Source organism: Anser brachyrhynchus, assembly GCF_964034855.1.
Source record: "Anser brachyrhynchus genome assembly, chromosome: 2".
Lineage (NCBI taxonomy): Eukaryota > Metazoa > Chordata > Aves > Anseriformes > Anatidae > Anser > Anser brachyrhynchus.
In genome coordinates, this window is record NC_137695.1 from 141,230,670 (window position 1) to 141,246,177 (window position 15,508).

Sequence of the window (15,508 nt, forward strand, 5' to 3'; positions counted from 1 at the left end):
GTCTCACCAGGGCAGAGTAGAGGGGGAGGAGAACCTCTGTTGACCTACTAACCACACCCCTTCTAATACAGCCCAGGATGCCATTGGCCTTCTAGGCCACAAGGACACAGTGCTGGCTCATGGTCATCTGGCTGTCCATCAGAACCCCCAGGTCCCTTTCAGCTATGCTGCTCTCCAACAGGTCAGTCCCCAACATATACTGGTGCCTGGATTTCTCCAGTGAGTGCAGAGATAGCCTAGATTGATTCTAGTTTCAGCAGCTCTAGTTAAACTTCACCGGAGTTGGTAGGAATCCTAGTAACAAGGATAGATGCCAGTCACATTTAGCTTTCTGTAGGGTTTACAGAATAGCTGATGACAATGGTGAAAAACCTGCTTTGGAGTTATTATTCTGGAGTTTATTTCATTACTTCCTTAGCATCACCTTTCCATTCCAAGCTTTTTCACAATTTGAAGCGGAAAACCAGTATTTTGGCAGCACCGTGGCTGCCAAAGAGGCAGATTGACTGTGCAATTAACCTGGTCAGGCACGTGCACAGCACAGCCGATGGCGGGTTGTAGCCACCCTGTGTGTGGATCCTGACTCAGCCTTGCAATGTTTGTTCAGACAAACTTGTTGCTGCTGACAGCTAATGGGGAGACTCTTCAAGCTCAGGAAATAGGGTTGGTTACTCCATTCATTGCCTTGTTGTTTGCGTGCCAAGCAAAACAGGAGCTACAGCTACGGAGTGTTTTCGGCAACAGGGCAGGACAAGCTGTTTTCCCAGAATTTTTTTTTTGTTTTCCCCAGTGTGCTGAAGTGGCTCACTTCCTTTTCAGAAAAGTAGTATCTTGGAAGCTATTCATACATATACAAACCAGCTATTATGAAACAATGAGAAGTAGTGGATTACATGTTCACTGTTTAAACTGTTCAAAACTTTCCTGACCAGATATTTTCATTTCAGAAAACAAAATTTTATTGGTGACAGAACATCCCACAGAAAGTGATTGGTTTTAGTAGATTTTCCTCAGGGGTAAAATATTGTTTTGGTGAACTGTATTCTTTATGAAGCACCACAGTACATTTCTGTGTCCTCTAGGTCCTTACCAGGATTCAGCTGAACTAGATCTAAGACTCTGCAGTGTATCATGGCATTCTGCAGTACAGTGGCTGCAATATATATGTTACATCATATATAAACAAACTTTAATGGATGCTTTTTTCTAGAATTTAATTCTGTACCAAGCCATATCTCTTGCACCATGCTATATAAAGTACTGCATTTGGTCTTGTTTAATTATCACTGCTAGCACCACATTTTCTAAATGTTTCAAAGATGGTTAGGAGATTTATTATTATTATTTTTTTTTTTTAATAAGACATGCATGTGAAGAGGGATTTTTAAAAAGTCTTTACTGGCTTAACTCAGCTCTCTTTGATAAGGATAATACTAAGACGGTTCCAAACATTTTCACAGTCCCAAGTATTACTTAGTGAACCTCAGATGCACTGCAGAACTCATGTTTCCCACTCAGTATTGCTTGCTTTCATTTCTCTGCATATTTGGTTTGCCTTTGGTAGACTAATTATAGGTTCTTTTTTCCAGTTTGCTGTTGTCTGCAATGCTGAAAGATGTACTAATACTGCAAACTTACGACTTTTAAGCATAAGACATGCTGCCTTTCTGGTTATGTGATTGCTGTAAGTTCTGCACTTTACTAGTGTTGTTTAAATATGAGTTACGATGATGAAATTATCTTCTGATATCCAAGACTTATTGTGGTACCCCCTCCATTGTTTGGTTTGCTCCATGTTTTTAGAATAATTTCCTTGTTTTGTGGAATCTCTAAGCCCGCATTTTGCAAGTCAAAAATGATTTCAAGAATACTAGTTTAGCATATTAGTTTAAGAAACAAAACAAAACAAACAAAAGAAAAAAAAACATGATTTCATAATATACTGAACTCTACATTTTGAAAAACAAGTCTGCTTATAGGCTTGATACTTCTTATCTAAAAAGTGAAGTATGAAAAATTCCCTAGTCAAATGTTTTAGAAGTTTAAATCACGTGTAAAAAAAAACTTAAACTAGACATTCAAAACTGGTACCTTCAAAGTTATTAGTGCTTCTTTTGGGATTCTTGTCCTCTATTTTTAACACTATTCCTAAACACTGTATACTTTAAATTACATTAGCTAAGTGCTTCAGATATGAAAAATTCTTCATTTCTGATTCCAACAAAACCATCAGGTGCTTATTTTATCTACCATTTCAACTTAAAGGAACCATTTCTAGATGTGTCAGCTTTAGTACTTCCAGCATCATAATTCTACTTCATAATATGCTCAGAAAGAGACCTGCACTATATTTGCAAAAAAAAGAATATGCACATGAAGTTTAAAATGTACATGATTTTTCTTTTTATCACAAAATATCCTAATTGCTCTTCTTTTGAAGGAAAGAAATCATAAACAAATAAGTTTTCTAACCTCACTGACCAGATTGCTGATGAAACCTCCCTTGCACTCTAGCAACATTTTTTATCACATTTATGACATATACAGAAGCAAAGACCAAGTGTTATTAGTAGAAAAGGAATGATTAATTTTTTTTGCAAGTTAAAGTGTTAATATTTAATTGTGACCTTTGTAGAAATGCTGAGGTTAAAATGTAAAAGTTAATAAAAGTTCTATTTGAAATAACAGCAGATGGCCATGTAGTGAATACAAGCTTAAAATCACTCTTGGGGCTCTATTACGTTCACAAACTGCTTCGGTTATCGATTATTATGTATGTGGCTGATGAGAGAAAAACTGAACTCCTGTTTCATGTAGTGCACCTTAGCTGAGTATCATCTGACATGAAGGGCTATAGAAGGCTCTGATTCCTGAATAAATCCCCTGCAGAGGTGCCTGGCATATTCAGTTAAAAGGTATTCTTTTAAGATTAGTTTTATTTTTTTTTCCCATGAAAATTTCCATGAGTACAACACAGATTAAAAAGTCATGTGGTAGTAAAAGAAATATTTTAATTCCACAGGGCATTGCTTTTGAAAAGATGAGAGTGCTGAGCCATCTCATTTTGTGTAGAAATGGGCTGGACGTATGGGAAAACAAATATTCAGTGAAACAGAAACTCATGTCTGATGCCCTGGCAGTTGGAAAGTAAGTCCAGTTTATGAGAAATTGGAAAGGCAAAAGCAGTATACGGCCGAAGTAAAAGAAGCTGGATGAAAACTGTAGAGAAGAAGATGTAAGCAGACCCAGTGAAGAAAGGAGGTGATATAGCTGAGAGATGAAAAAAGCAGACACTCCCTTATATTTTTGTATCTTCTTTCTGAATAGCTTAATCCTTACTGACTTCTGCTGAATTTTTACTAGCCTCTTTGACCTAGTATGCCCTGCAGAGGAAGGCTTCCTTTTTCTTTTTTTTTCTTTTTTTTCTTTTTTTTCTTTTTTTTTCTTTTTTTTTCTTTCTTTTTTTTTTTTTTTCTGTTTGGCAAAGGAAGACAATGCAGGTGACAGATTGTTATTCTTTGTTTCATTTCCTTCTTTTCCGGCTGGCAGGTATTTCAAACTCTTATTATGGTTTATTTATTTATTTGTTTATTTGTATTTTTTATTCTTAAGTCTATGCTGTGCTCTTCAGGGCAAAAGATAGGAATAAAAAGTACTGTCAAAATAGGCCTTTCTATTAATATTTTTGCCTCATTCTCCGGTAAATGCCTAGCAGAAGTTCCTTTAAAAGGTGGTACAGAACTTACTTGTATCAGATTTAAATAACAACACTTCCAGTTTTACACCACACTGGAAGCATGCATGCAGGAAACAGTGGCCAGGAAAAGTAATGTTTATCCACAGTGCCTGATATGAAGACTTTAAGGGAGTTCCTCAAGTTCATACTTAAAGAAACATAATAGCAGATTTACACAGAGGTGAGAACATAAATTCAGTCATAAAGGTTCGATGGCTCAGTGAAAGGGCTGGGTCTGACAGGGGGTTACAATGCAAATGTGGAAGAGGATGTGAGCTGAGGGCATTTACACAGCATGAGGCCTGCAGCATGTGGTGAGGCAGGAATGGCCTGAGCTGCAAGCTCTTTGTAGTCGATTTTGTAAAGGTAAGATTTTCTGCTTCCTGTTCTCTGTGTTAGAGAAGAAGCCCTCTATCTTTACTGGTTCTTTTGGCAAAAATACCTACTGAATAAAACAGATGGTAAGGGATAAACAGGGAAGAAAAGGGGACAAGCATGGAGGCAAATCATGAGGTCGGCATGACAGACCTACTGCACACAGACCCATGGGCAAGCCTGAGTCACCCAGCCGATCCTAAACACTTTTCACATCCATTCTTACCTGCCAACTAACCTGGATGGCATCAGTGCTTTTGGTTCCAGTCATGAGGCTGTGTATATGGGCAAAAGGTGAAATGCTTGTAGGTATCACAAATTAACAACACTGCATCTGGGGCACACAGCACATAGTGACACACTAAAGAGGTCAAGGAAGGGCTGTTACAGTAGAACAGCAAGTAAAGGAGATTTGCTGAACTATAAAATACAGTTGCCAGTACTTTTTCCAGTATTTCAGGAGCAAACAGTCTTTCTGATGATCTGGAAGACCAATGGTTGACTAGAGGATGTAAGGAGCATCCATAGAAAATCCATCTGCAACAGGAGAACTAAAGAAATTGTTTGAATTTGTGTTCACTATGGCTTCAATGCTAGCTAGAACCTTCATGTGGAATGTATTAGAGTCTGCCTGAAACTGAAATGTCAGAAAAAGAGATTTTTGTATTTGTTCATATTCTGAATAATAACAGATCTTTAGATAGGTTTGTAGGTGTACAGATACATGTTACAATAAAACTGTGCCATGATTTTGGAATATGACTCAACCCTCACAGCTTTGTTCTTGCCTCTGGAGAAGTAGGTTTTATGATGCCAGCTTTTAAAACAGGCTCCTGAATGCTCGGTAAGTCTGAAGCCAGGGTTCAACTTCTTTGTTAAAATTATCATAAACAAAATGAATCAGACAATAGTTTGACAAATAAAGACAGAAGTGTTAATATGGCTATTGTACCGGGAACTTCAGTCTTAGAAGTCTACTAGGTAATATATTTGTGGGAGCCATTGGGCATGTGCACAAGGTTGTGCCAACAGCTGCAGTGTGGGATTTCCAAAGGCTCTTCAGCAAAATTACTTGTGAAAACTTACTTGTCATGCCTCTAGCAAGAACAGATAAATATCTTTCACCAGTAAATGTATTCTTAAAATACAGTAAACAAAAGGTAGGAGTAAATGGTCAATAGAGGAAGAAAACTGTACCATACAGAGATCTGTGTTAAGGCTTATCCTATACAGCATATTCATACAGGATCTAGAAAAGGTGGTAGAGACTGATAAAGCATGATGATGATAAATTATTCAGTGTAGTAAAAATAAAAGCTGGCTCTGAAGAGCTGTGGAAGGATCTCACAGTATTGAGTAATTGGGCAGTAAAATGGGAGATGAAATTCAGTGCTAATAAATGCAGAGTAATGCAGTTGGAGAAAAACAAGCCTAACTGTACAAACATGGATTTGGTCTCCGAGCTGTTGCCACTCAGTAAAGAAATACAAAAATCGTAACAGGTAATTCTAAGAAAACATTATCCTAGCACACCCTAGCTGTTAAAAACAAACAAATAAACAAACAAAAACAAAATAGAAAGTTTAGAATTATAAGCAAGAGACAAGGGCACTAACAAAACTTATAATTCTGCCATTCAGTAAATGCAGGTACACACTATGCACACTTTTGATGCCTTTGTCTCAGTAAGGAGAGAGTACTTTGACTAAATTTGACATTCTCCTTCTATCTATGAGGATGTGAACATATCCTCTGTTGCAGTGGCTGGACCTTAGAGATTCAGGAGTGGGTGCATTTGCAGTGCTTCCTTTTGATTTTTTTTTTTCCAGTTTGCAGGACTGCTTATATGTACATATGTATACCTTTAGAGCAGTCTTGGTGTGAATGTAAAAACCTCATACAATGAAAGCAGCTCAGAGATAAGCATCAATGAGCAGACTCACCAGGATACATGAACTGTGCATGGATGGATTTGAGAAAAGATTCCAGTTGCTGATGATTGAGTGAATTTCAAAGGAAACATTGAAATGAGGCTACATGACTACAAGAGCAGGTGAAGATGGGATACAAAATGAGAAGATGTTTTATGTGCTGAAGCAGCAACAGAAGTCAATAGAAGCAGCTTGTCTGGTTGTTCAGATGCTGATTTGAGAAGTGTGTTGACAGAGATGGCTTTCAAACGGTCTTTGAATGGTTTTAGTAGAAGGCAGGGTGACCTGAAGAAATAAAGTCATTAAAATAATAGTAATAAAAAAAAGATCCACTCAAACCTAATTATGTGTTAGAACAGTTTGCAAACACTGTCCCTTCTGAACAGGAAACTAGGCTAATATTTTAAATAACTGCATGGTGTGCAGTAGGGCTCTGGGGGCCCAGGTAGGTATTCTGCTTCTTAAGCCAGAGAAGATTGTTTCTTGAGCCAGGAGAGTCCCACTGGAAACTGAGTTCACAGCGATGTCCTCTGGGAAAATGTGTGATGGGGCAAGCAAGAAAAATCATCCCAGCCCCTATGCTGTATAGAGATTTAACTCTCAGATGAAAACGAAATGCTGAGCATGGTGAGAAATGGAAAAGCCTCAGATGATAAGCAGTGCTTATACTGAGTCCAGGGGCTGCAAGTCCAGGTTTTCACAGCACAATCCCACCTTATGTTTTCTTTTGAAAAGTATCATTGTCAAACACCATCCCTGTTTTAAAATAAAATTAAGTCCAGATGCAAGCATACAAAGGTTCCTTCATAAAAAAAAATCAAAACCTAACTGACAAAAGGAAAACAAAAGTAGTTGTTTAGGTGGCCAGGGTTTGATGTGTATGAAGAGGAGCTCATTTGTTCATGCAAACTGCCAGCGTTTCACTAGGAAACTGAGGAGGATGACTATCAAAGGCAAAAAGGGGTTAGGTGAAGAACTGGCACCTGTCTAATTTTCTTCCTGTCTTGCAGATGACCTTCTATCCCTTCCCTTCCTATTTCTCCTTCCTTGTCTTAACACTTGTCTTTGTGGATTGCCCTCCTTTTTGTTCTCAGGGCTTTCCTTATCCTGCATCCAGATCTCCTTTGGCACAGCTCTTTTCTTTCTGAAACATGTTCCCTGCTTTCTTTCTGCAAGTTGCTTCTTTTTAGATCTGTCTTCTGTCCAACTTCATTTCCCCAATTACTTTTTACTATGAAATTGACACAGAATAAGAGACACTTGGCCAAGAGCGTAACATAAAATTGCAGTCTGGACAAACTCTTTGGAGACAAGGGTTTCCAAAAGCTGAATTTGTTCACAGAGAAACCCACCACAGAATTCAAATCCAAATCCTTCCCCATGACTGTTCAAATTAAGGCCTTTGCCCTCAGAGCCATAATTACTTTTGTTCAGACATCAGGGTGGATTTGGCAACCCTCTCTTTTCCTTGGGGAGCACATGAGTGCCACTGCTTTTGTGTGGGGCTTCTTCCGACTTCTGGGAGCAGGTGGAGCAGATTGAGCCAACAGCATGACCCTGCCCTGCTCAGACCCTGCAATGACTGAAGTTTTGATGTAAGACATACAGAAAGGAGTACAAAATTTCTGTAAAAAATAAATAAACTATAGAATCAGCGATAGACTAGCATTGACTAACTGACGTGCTTAGATACGTTAAGGCTTTGGGGAAACACCTGCTTTCATGGTGGCTCCCATACACTTATGGTTGTTTCAGAAAAAAAAAAAAAAAGCGGGCTAGTTTTTCCTTTTGAGATAGTCTCTGATTTTTATGATGTCCTAATTACAGTATGTACAAAAGGATTTCACATGTGTTTACAAAACAAACACTTACGGTACTTGTGTAATTACAAAGTCTGCCATTAAATTAGTGTTTCATGTATTTGTGTTTTAATTATTAACTGTGGCAGAATATAGCTAAAGCAGAAAACACGTAATTTCTATGATAATAACTGAACACGATTAGCTGCATATCTTTCTATAAAAAAAATGTGTTTTTCATTTGCATTCTTCCCTTGTCTTAGTTGCATTTAGGCCAATGCAAAAGAGTCTGGCACCTCCGTCTTCACTGTAGGTGAATATATGGCATTTTATTTTATGGAATCTATTGTGTCAGAAGAGTTTATTCACAAGGCAATTTCATATGGCATGATGTGAAGATTTTTGTACAGATCTTGCCTCCTACTCATCCACACATAATTATCTCTGTACCAGTTTCTTCATCCTCCTTCTAATTTTCTAATGACCTGTATGTCTACTACTGAAACTTGTGTTTCTTTCCTAACATTCGATCATGTCCTCATGGATCCCTGCACAAGTTTCCTTTCCTTATCTGTGTAGTCCCAGTAATTTCAACACTTGCCTCTAATCAAACCTGCCTCTAATGCTATCTTTTTTACTTCCCAATTTTCTCTCTCATTTTTTCACCTGTTTATATAATTTCCCCTTTATGATTTATATTGAATTACATAATATAGAAATCACTTTTCAACATAAAATTGACTCATCTTATTACACTTATTTTAAACCTTTAAGTAGGTTGCTAAAGTTAGGTTATTCAAAAAAGACATTAGTGCTTCTGAAAAATCTAATATCTAATCACATTTATCTTCCAAATTATAATGAAAGTGAGGGGTTTTGCATTCCTGAAAGGCTAGCCATCATGGAAGAATTTATCCACTGAGGACAGCAAAAAGTAATCTTCTCTTCAGCTGCTTGGAAGACATAGAGAAAAATCCGTGTCACTCTTCCCAGACCAGGTGAAACATTGTAGGTTGTTTGTAACAACTCAGTCTTATGGATCTAACTGGAACCTTGAATTCAACAGGCTCTGTTGCTTTGAGACATCTCCTGAGCCTGAGGGCCCAGGCATATGCAGTATGTATATAATGGCAATAGCAGTTCACCCTGAGGTCAGGCTACACTGTATTTTCTTGTAGTAATATTTTTCAAGAATTTAATTCATGGAAATTTCCTCACTTAATTTCCATGGGACTGTTACATATTTTTCACTCTTGTCACGTAGTATTTTTCCTCCTTCAGCCTCATTCTTCCCAGGAAGAGACAAAACTGTATGTTCCCCATAGGGTTCCCCATAGGGTTTCCCTCACAGAACAGAGGACAACAACTCCGTAACTCCTGAAAGCTGCATCCATGGTTTGTGGGCTGGGTGTGACAGCTGATAAGTTTTGAAAATTTTCTGATGATTTACCTAGCTGCATGAGTTGCCCAGATCACACAGATGCTCCTTACAGCCCAGTAGGATACTGCTCTTTCATTTTCTAGAAGTAGACTAGTCCCAGTTTCCATATAGCTTCATTACTTTACCGTCAACATCATTACTTGATACCTTCCTTGGCAAAGATACTTGCTTTGGGTGACAGAACACTGGAACAGGTTGCCCAGAGAGGTTGTAGAGTCTCCTTCTCTGGAGACATCCAAAACCCACCTGGACGCCATCCTGTGCATTGTGATCTATGTGATCTTACTTGGCAAGGGGGTTGAACTAGATGATCTTCAGAGGTCCCTTCCAACCTCAGCCATTCGTGATTCTCTGAAAACTTCCCTGACTGTCTTTTCAAACAGCCAGTAGGCACAGACTCCTGGCTGCATGGAGAGGGCTTGCAGTTCTCCTCGATGACAGCCCTTAGACAGCCCTGTGAAGGCTCACTCCATCACCTATGCAATGCTAACTGTAATTCTCTGAGATGTGTTATCCTCATATACTCTATGACCATCTTTTCCCACTTTTAGAGATTTCTACAACCTGGATATGTATAAGCAAAACTACTAAAAGGCATACAGAGCCTTTTTATCCTCGGTGCCATCGGGTCAGGAGTCTCATGGGAGGTGGAGGGCACAGAGGGCTCTAGCAGACACTGAATACCAGCATACTGTGATGCCAAATGGTCAGGGCACATATAGACCACTTGCAAAACTGGATAGATGTGGCAACAAACACACTGCAGGTAACAACTAATCATGCTTAGGGGGAGAGCGCTAGGGTTGTCTTCACCCCAATTCATTCTTTTCTGTAAAAGATACCACATATTAAGATACAGTTAGATGAACTTTTTCTTCAAATTCCCGGAACAAATCAAATTGGTCTGTGAAAGCTTGCCCTGGTGAAGATTTTCTTGTGTGATACGTACACTCATTTCAAAAGGACTCCCATTTGTGTTGCACAGCCAGAATTTCAAAATTCACTTCATACTGAAAGATAGGATAAAACTGAGCCCTCACGTAGGCACACATAATTTCTCCATGAGACTCTCACCCACTTCTACCACGGCTGAATTTGATCCAAATCACTTAACACTATTTTCCTTAAATATTCATTTTTCAGAGAAAGGGTTTATATAACCTGTCGCCTTATATTATAGCTGATGTAAAAAGTTTGCGGCTGCAACCCTAAATGTTTTATCACCTGTCAGACATTTCAATGATAATAAAAAGTAACATCCTTTAAATTAATTAGACATGATTAGGACTTCAAGCCCACAGGCCACTTCATTATGCAAAAATTATAAGTTAGATATTTAAATTACCATTAAATTGATTCTTATGTTAATTGATAGCTCACTTATAACCCCTGTTTTTAATTTCTATATGATCTTATTAAGGTTTAATACAAGTAACTAAAACGTTGTAAACAATCATTCAAATAAAGAAAATACACTGAAAAAAATGTTGATAAATATTTTTTCTCTGCAACCTTTTAATGTTAAAATAAAATTAACTTTAATAAAATGTATCAGACATCACTCATGCAACCCTATTAGTATTCAAAATTGTTGTGCTCTTCAACTCTACCCTACCATTCAGCATAAGCAAAAAGTTCCTTCTACACATGCGCAGCAGCGTTTTCCTGAGATATGCAATGGTTTGCACAAGATACTGAAATGCAAAACTGAGGTAATGGAATGCAATCAAACCAATAACGCAAACCAATAATAGTAACAACCAATAAATCAAACCAATAATAGTAGAGGTGGACATTCAAATCTATTTAAGTCACGTGCCAATGCTTAGACAGGGTATATGTCTTGGATTTTCAAGGACTGTTTGACTCACATGGCAAAGGACCAAAATTCTTGGAAGATGCATAATTTGTTCCTCTGTACTGGGTCTGGCAACACAGCAGTAGAACAGAACTCTTTGTTTCTCCAAACTGTTTCACTTTTTTATGTATTACATTAAAACATTTATAAGTTAGTTTAACTCAGTTTAGTGACCTTTCCTTTGGGTTTTGGATACTTTTAATGAAATCTCACCTGCCAATTAGTTTCTGTCCTTGATTGTTAGGTTTCCGAATAGTGAGACTCAGATAAGAAATAGGGTGATATCCCTGCAGTGCTGTTGAGCTGTCATTGTTATGAGCTGAGATGATATTTCTCTCTTGGTTCTTTCTGAGGGAGTTCAGAGTTCATATGATGCAGATGAATGGCATAGACTAGACCTAAAAAGAGATAAAGGAACTACTTTTATGTCCTAAATAGGCCCAAAGTTATTCTCTATATCACCATTACCTTCAAGCCTCTTTCATGCTCCCAGGCATGCAAAATATGTTTTTAGTGTTGTGCTGTTATATTACTCGGTTGGGCTGTGGCAGAACTCACCGTTTATCAGGTACTTTCAGCTGAAAAAACATCAAATTGAAAAAACGACCTAGGACCCCATGCTGCCAGGTGGGGCCCTGAGACATCTTGGCCTCAGAGCCAAGAGATAGCTTACTTCTTCTGATGGAAGTCAGTCCTGGGAGAGCAAACCAGGTGTCAGGGACTGCATCATGGAGTATACAGAAATAGCCATATGTTCAAATACTTCTTCCAAAACCAAAAGGGCAGCTTTGCTACCAGGCTGTGCTTTTAAATACTTAATATTTCACCTATCAATACCAAGCATAGATAATTAAAGCTTCTAAGTACTTGAGATGATAAAAATACTAACTTTGGAGTTTTTCAAATTTATTTAATGAATAATACTTTTTATCCTTCACACTACAGCTGTGAGAGGTTAGAACCTGAAAGACTGTTCAATCCAGAATCTTCTGAAACACCATTGATAATGCAATCCATGTTAATGGGTGACATCTTTCAACTGATAGATCCTGGAATTTTTACACTCAACAAACATTTTTATTAATGTGACTGCCACCTGACTTTGTTGTAACAGAAATAAAAGAAGATAATATTTCCCTTTGAGCTACTTCCCTGCAAATAGTGGTTTCCAGGTACAAAGCAAGTAGTGCTTCGGATGGTATCAAGAGTCAGATATTGAACAGTTTAGCAACACATTTCAGCTTGGCCATTTTTCTGTTAGTGACAGAGAATGTTAACAGAGAAAAAAACTTAAATTAACCTTAACAAAGTATCTGTAATATATCTACCATATTAAAGTATATCTAGATTGCCTTAGATCACATTGAACAGTTACATCCTAATGGTTTTTCCTTGAGGAATGAAATGTGAATAAATGAAAAAATATTACATTAAGCAGCAAGGGTTATTGGAAGAACTGATCTTAAAAGGGTCAGCAAAGTTTTTGTATTCACAGTCTAAGAATTCATTGTAAATTATAGTGGCACCGCAATAATTAAATTGTGTAATTACTTGCATTATGAACTTTCATTTCTGACTTTTAAAATCAGAAGTAAAAAAAATACACAAGTCTAAAACTTGGCATCCAGAGCTTCAAGGATTTAGCTTGGGAGTGATGTGAGGTTTTAAACTAAAAATTCAAAGATAGGGGTTCAGCTGTTTGGGGTTTTTCTATTGAGGATTTTTTTAGCATTTGCGTAACTTGAAAAGTGCTGCAGAGTAAACAGAAAAAATTGGCAAGGATTTAGTTCATAATATGGTTTAATTACTTTTGGCGTTATGCATATATATTTTAAATAGCTAAGATATTTGATTTTGAAAAAGGTGCTCAACAGAGGTGTGTTCATGTGGATTCTTTTTTAGCATAATCTGTCGTAAAACAGTTACTCTTATTCTATAAAATACAGTTTCAAGTACATTTTGCTTAAATGAACTCAAAACTTTCCAAATGCATTCCCATATTTTCTTTACTGGAAATGAGACATCTATCAGATTATGCAGGTATAGTGACTGTAAATTAATCTACAAAAATTTGTAGTAGAACTATTGCTACTTTAGTTTGCATCTTCAAAATGCAAGTAGCATAACATGAATTCTTAACATCAACACAGCACTTTTCAAGCTAGATATCAAAGCCTTGTATTAGGGAAAGTTTCACTGCCATTATTCCATGAATGGGCAAACATTATAGGAAAAAATGTTACTAGCCAGTGTCACACCAGGAGACAGAAGAGAAGACTACTTCAAAGTAGCAGATTTGATGCCAGCATCATACTGTGGCCTTTGACAATAGAGTGCACACTTTTAAACAGGAAAACTATAATAACTATTTGAAAGTTTAACTAATGGAGTAGCCAAGTCTTTTTTTTTTTTTTTTTTAATCCCTTGAAAAATTCCTGTTTCATTGGATTATGGGATGGAGTTGATACTTAGAAGAAATCTTGTTAGTTCTGAATAGTGAAACTAGAGAAACTCCAAGAACCAACACTAAGACATTGTTGCCAAAAGAGGTCACACAGTCCCTAGAAAGTCCCTAGAAAGATTTTTGTTTGTTTGTTTGTTTGGTTCTTTAACATTGAAGTAGAATGAAACGGAGAACTTGTCTAAGGGTTGTTCCACACCCTCCCCAACTGCCCACCTTTGGCTCATCTAAACTACTTGACATAGATGTATATATGGAGAGGGATGAAAACTCTTTCCAAAGTCTGATCCTGCTTACATGTCTGGGTTAGTGCCCATGAGATCAACATAGTGAGCTATGAATATTATATATATTAGATGCTGTAAAAATATTGTTACTCTCACCATTATACTGTCCAGTATGGGGCATATTTTCTTTGCCTTGGCTAGTCGTTCATGGGATTATGTGGTATTAACCGAAGTTTATCTTAGAGAGTTCTCTAGTGAAGATACTCAGTCCATGGTGGAAAAGATTACCTCATGAATCCACACTGGAAATAGTTTTAGGGAAAGGTGTCTGTTAAATATATAGTGGGATAGAGTTTCTAATATCTAATAAGCAAATGAATCCAATAGCTCATTAGTATGGAGTCAGTGACAGTCCTCTTCAGGTGGGAATGATTTACAAATGACTTCATGGTGCAGATAATAGTTTCCAAATAAGTTGAGTTGCGGCTTAATTAAATGGTGCCTTTGCTTCTTTTTCCCATTTACCTGAAACAGCCATAACTAGGATTAACTGTTGTGTGAAAACATAAAATAGAGAGGCAGTCTCTAGAATTGCAGACCCTAAAGCTTTGTAGGGATTTAAAGATTATAACCAACACTTTGACCTGGCAGTAGATGGGTAGCCAGGGAAAAGCATGGACTACAAGTACAGTGTGCCATTCTGATAAAATGAACCATAACATTCAATACCAGATAAGGCTTCCATGGACATTGGCCTCCCAATGTTATGCTGCGTGTCAGCTCCACTCTTAGGAGACATTAACGCTATAACATTTTCTCAGCATCTGATAAATAGGCAATTCAGTCAAATAACCGAACTTCAGCTACCATCTCTGGGCAGTTGAATCATATACATGTATTTTAATGCTCTGCCCTGAAATAGGTCTTTATGTTGAAAAGCTAAACCACATCTCTTCATGGATGTGTCTTTCAACTCCAGTACATGACTAAGAAAATGTTCTTTCCTTTTTGCCCCCAGAATTTTCTCCATTGCTATGAGCAGCGGCATCATTCTGCCTGCTATTCACAGCACTAGTACGGACATGATTTTTGTCTCAGATTTTTAATTTTCATGTCTAAGTCATAGCTCAGCTTTACATCTTATGGCATAGTATCTCAAGATACAACAGATGGTACAGGTAGCCAGGCAAATTCAAGAAAATAATGAGATAATATTGGTCTGTGTAACAACTATTTTATAGATCCTTGCAGGAAAGACAGGTTTTCAAGAGAATCCTCTCTTTACAGTTCGTCAATGACTCTCTACCATTTATCATCTCAAAAAAACCCTACTTGCCTTCATGTACAAGGCCCAGAGGGTGTTATCCCCACTCATGTCTCATTCACTAGCTAAAGGTTGCTGTTGTCTCACAATGAGCCTTTTTTTTTTTTTAATGTGTGTTTTCTTCTTTACTACACCTTGTGATTAAGAGAAGATGGCACTGCATGACTCTGAAATTACTACACTATTCTCCTTTTGTCTCGAAACATTGCCTCTGTGACATGGTTTTCTTTTTGTTCTGTTTTGTGCAGTCTCAAGTAGAATGTAGTCCTGGTCCAAAGACAGAACCACCAGATGCTACATTAATATTGTTCTCTGCATGGATATCTCTTAACAGCACCTGAAGTCTCCTTTCACAG

General features: G+C 37.6%; 1 long non-coding RNA gene across 1 annotated transcript in view; it reads left to right on the top strand.

Annotated features, from left to right (window-relative positions):
* Nucleotides 1–3,086: 3,086 nt before the first annotated feature.
* The window catches only part of LOC308189434, a 91,178-nt gene continuing 78,756 nt past the window's right edge, over nt 3,087–15,508 (top strand). The window contains exon 1 of the long non-coding RNA XR_013946368.1: nt 3,087–3,917. This is a non-coding gene — a long non-coding RNA (uncharacterized lncRNA). The remainder of the gene's footprint in view (nt 3,918–15,508) is intronic.